We start from the raw sequence: 4,462 nt of genomic DNA, 5'->3' as shown, positions 1-4,462 counted from the left end.
TTGAGATATGGAGATGTGGGGGGGGGGGGACACGACACCTATAACCTTACTGATTTACCAGTCACTAACTCCTCATAAACCAAGGCATACAACAGGAAAAAAAAAAAAAGAGCTGTGTGTCGTAGGCAACTGAGATTAATAAGAATTAGGCAAATGGCTTCTGCTTTTGTGTTGATGAGATAGTACCAGCCGTCTTGCGGTCACACAAAGGCTGCCATTTAGCAGGGAGCACTCCCTAATTCTCTTGGCAGGGGTGCCATTGGAATCGGATACAAGTGGGTGGCACAGGGGAGGAGCCGCCAAAGAGGACAAGCAGGCTTTGTGTATTAAAAATGAAACAAAAGCACTTTATACCCTGCGCTGGGTGCAACAAGCTGGGCTGCTTGTGAATCAGGGTGGAGTTTGAAATCTCAGCTTTACAGGGAAAGCACCCCTCCCCCCCCCTTAAAAAGCTCTTCACTGAAATGCTGCCAGATAGCTGAAAATGCCCCAAAATATCTATTGAACAATAGTTGTGTTACTTTTTCAGGCTTGGTGGTTGTTTATCTCTAACTCAGCTTCAAATTGCTGGAAAACTGCTTAATTTTTAAATTAGATGTATATTTCCTTGCTGATCAAGAGCACTAATCTCCCCAGAAAAAGAGACATGCCATTTCCTCCCCACTCCACACCCCCTTCTTTCTTTACAGCTCCATGCCGATGAACTACAATTTTTTTTATATTCCTTGTGATGCCTTATTTGCCTTGTTTTTTTTGTAGTTCATAACTCTTAGTGACTAACTCAGGCCACTGATTTATTTTATACACTAGTTCCCTTGCCTCTGCTCCCAGCTCCTACCTAAGAACTAAAAATAATGCAGAATTAAAGGGTTAAGACTGTAATTTTAATTGGAATTTGGGGGGGCTAGATATTTTTAGTTTCTGATCTTTGGCATGCCACATTTTTAATGAAGCAGTCACACACACAATAAGCTGCATACATTGGAAGGAGAAAATCTTACTAACTTTAAAATAATATACTTGATTTTCCCATTTCCAGTGCTTTAGTTTGAGCCTGCATGTATAGTACGTGCAGAGTAGATCTATAAAGCAGGTATAATATTCAGAGTGATAAAGTTACAACTGGATAGAGAATTGGATGTAACTAGATCAGGAAAATATATTACACTGGATGATTTAGGTTGCAAACCTGTCAGTACTTTTTATTAAAATGTAATTAGTGTGTTATGCACTTCATCCTATTGATCTCCTGCAAAATTTTCTTACCCTGTCAACTTGAAGTAAATTACCCCACTGAAGTAAGAGAAAATGTGAGACATTCTTCTAAATGTTTACTACAACTTGCAGGTAATGTTCATCCTTGGCAAATGCATTTTTGTGTGTAGACTGACTGGAGATGGCTGGGAAGCCTGTGTTTTCACGCACAATTACATCCATACTCGTAGGCAAAGACAGAGATGTCATGTTTCAAAAAAGACAAGATTTCTTTTGACTTTATAAAGTCATTCATGTGACGGGTGGATAATAAAACCGTTATTTGGATGTTCAGTGCAATTGGTGTAGTTTCAGATAACCACCGGTTTTGTTTTACATGTTTCATTATTTCAGAAAACAATTGCCAACCTTGTGTTGCCTACCTCACTTTGTACATAGTTCTTGTCCTGTATGGGCATCAAGCTCTGATTATGTTTCACTGAGAAATACATAGACCCAATGCACAGTAAAAATCCCTTTGACTATGTAAGGCCCTTGTCTTGGTGGTGATATAAATACATTCACTATGCCATTTGCCTGTGTATCATATTACTTCTTTGACGATAACAATGTGAGGCTGTCATTATGTGATGCTCCAAGTCTTGGAGACTGTACACGTAAGTAACCTTTTAGTGGCTGTTACAGATGAGTTGCTTATTAAATAGGAAAAGTGATTAATCCCGCTGAAGAATAATGCTTCATGTATGGATTGTTAGCATTTGAGATTTCTACATGTGTTTATTCTTGTTTATCTGCTTATAGTGAGCTCCTTTCACTTGCCCAAATCATCTCAGCATTACACTATGCATACTGACACAGTTGCACTTCCATCTGGATGAAATACTGCGAGCATGATGTATTACTTCCAGTAAGTGCTAATGGAAATCTCAATAGAAAAAAAGACATCGTATTTAGAAAAATGTTTGTGTCTAATTTTGAAAATATTTCATCAGGCCTTCTGTTTGTTTTTGATTTTATAGTTTTAAAACCCAATCAATGATACAGAGTCTGAGAGCCATTAAACATGCTGCTTCTACATCTGCTTGTATCGATAGATTTATTTTTTTCCCTTTTAAAGTGAATATAACAACTTTTTTTTTCAATATTACCGTGGAGTAATGCTCTGTACTTAGTGCATTTCTGTGAGGCATATTTTTGGCCCATTGTGTCTGTCTTAGGCTTGTCTTTCACATATCAGTTCATGTTGATCTTGCCCAGTACTTTACCTCTGACAACAATCTGAATAACAGTGTGGATTGTATTTTCCCATTTTTTATCTTTGCGTTGCTCTGCTCATTAATTTCTTTTTTTCATCCTGATTTTCCTGGCATCTGGTTACGTTAACACCACGTTTGGCCTTTCCCTCAGCAGGATATTGCAATGTTGACCATTATCCAGGGAGCTGGAATGCTAGCACAACGCTGTAAGCATGACATCTTAGTTTGATTCAATAAACAATCGCTCTTTTTAATTATCTGATTTTTGAATAGCCATAGTCACAAACAGTAGCATTCATTCTGCGGTGCTCTTTGTTAGACATTTGATTTCACCCCATGAACTTCCTAACCAGTCTCAGATGTCCAGTTTACAAATTACTACTATACTTTGATTTTCTGTGTTAAAATAACTTCACAGAATTCTCCTCAATAGAATAACCCTCTACTTGTCCATATAATCATCATAAATAAGTACTGTAGTAACTGGTAAATTGTGATATTTGGGACTTATTATGACTGTTGCCTCTACTGAAGTGGTTCATCACTTCCATCACTTCCTAAAACATGTAGCAGAGTAACGAGACAGACAAGAGGCAAGGATTTCTTAAGGTGATGTCTTTTATTGGACCAACTGTGTAGACAGGAGAGATGCGTTCTCAACCTAGACTTGAAATCAAAAAAGATTTTGCCTTATTCGTCTCTCAGGTAGGGATCTTTCAGGCCAGTTTGTATCAAAATTGCCTAACTGCCTTCTGAATTTTTGAGTGCCCTAATTAGAATATATTGATCCAAAATTTTCCGTTAAGCGGTAGAAGCTAAGTAACTCTAAACCTCAGCCCTAGTGAGTCATGCAAAAGAGGCACCTCCTCTGAAAATCTGAGCCCAGATCATTTAGCCCCCCCGGATGAAAGATGCAAATCGCTATGCTCCCCGACAGCTGTTTCATAGACGAAGAATGCAGCTAATGTTATTTTCTCCAGCAATTTCCAGGCACCTTACAGGTTAGACTTCACACTTACGAGAGAGACAGATAGTTTTCCATTAAATACTCACGGTGACTTTTGAAACAAATCCCCTCGTTATTTGAGGACTTGGCGTTCCCTTCCGTTGGACTTAAGGATCAGTCCGCTTCCGAGTGATTGTTTCCAATAAGAATCATAGTTTCTAAGCAAAATCCTCAGTTTTTGAAATTTCATTCAAGTCATTTGTTTTTTTGGCCTCAAAACACGAAACTGTCACTGTGTAGGTGACGCACAAAAGGAAGAGAATATAAACGCTTGTATAATGGTACTATTCCCATGCATAACAAGTTACGGGACTGAGGATTTACTGAAATGTGAAATTGCCTAAAATTTCATTATGAAAATACGTTTGCAATGTATTGTGCAGAGAAAAAATAAACAATCGTTTTCGCCAGCTCCGAGTATAACAGTTTTACCTATTGGCAAACAAGGCACAGTAAGGTTTACATGTTCTACTCAGAAATGAAACATGCAGTGATAAAGAAAAAGAAAAAACTAAAACCCTTGGAGGTGCATTGGCCTGTTCAGTAACTCCCAATTCTGGCTGCACACAAGCTCAGGCAGGTGTTTGAAGAGGCCTCTGCTCCTCTTGTTGCGTATATGTCGTCCTCCTGCGGGACAGCTTCCTCACGACTGTTTCAGCCACCAAATCACAGGGTGTAGTGCAGCGGTAGAAGAGCAGCAGTTCCTCTGATCTGTAATACTCCTACTGATTACGTGAAAGAAACTGGGCCTGTAGCACATGTCCCACATGCAAAAGCTAACGATATACAAAAGGTATTTCTGTCCTGTTTCAGTTGTTATGTTTCTCATTTTGGATCTTGCCTTGCCTTTCCTTTTCAAGGAAGATTTCTGTCGGAAGTTCATTTTTGAGGCTGAAAGAGTGAGAGTTATCCCTTTATAAATGCAGCTTTTAAGAATGTAGAAAAATATATAGGGTGAAATAATTGAAGACGGGGGGGAACCTGT

The 4,462-nt window shown here is 38.7% G+C and overlaps 1 protein-coding gene across 4 annotated transcripts in view; it reads left to right on the top strand.

Annotated features, from left to right (window-relative positions):
- CTBP2 (C-terminal binding protein 2) overlaps positions 1 to 4,462 on the top strand; it is a 122,748-nt gene that overhangs the window by 74,625 nt on the left and 43,661 nt on the right. The window contains exon 1 of one of the 4 annotated variants that reach the window (XM_019502973.1): positions 2,020 to 2,122. The exons of the other annotated variants lie outside the window; for them this stretch is intronic. The gene's annotated coding sequence lies outside the window, so the exon portion shown is untranslated. Of the gene's footprint in view, positions 1 to 2,019; positions 2,123 to 4,462 lie in introns of those variants that run through there. 4 annotated transcript variants of the gene reach the window in all.

The sequence above is a fragment of the Gavialis gangeticus genome, unplaced genomic scaffold (genome assembly GCF_001723915.1).
Source record: "Gavialis gangeticus isolate Ggan-Ray unplaced genomic scaffold, GavGan_comp1, whole genome shotgun sequence".
NCBI lineage: Eukaryota > Metazoa > Chordata > Crocodylia > Gavialidae > Gavialis > Gavialis gangeticus.
This window is presented reverse-complemented; position numbering and strand designations above follow the sequence as displayed.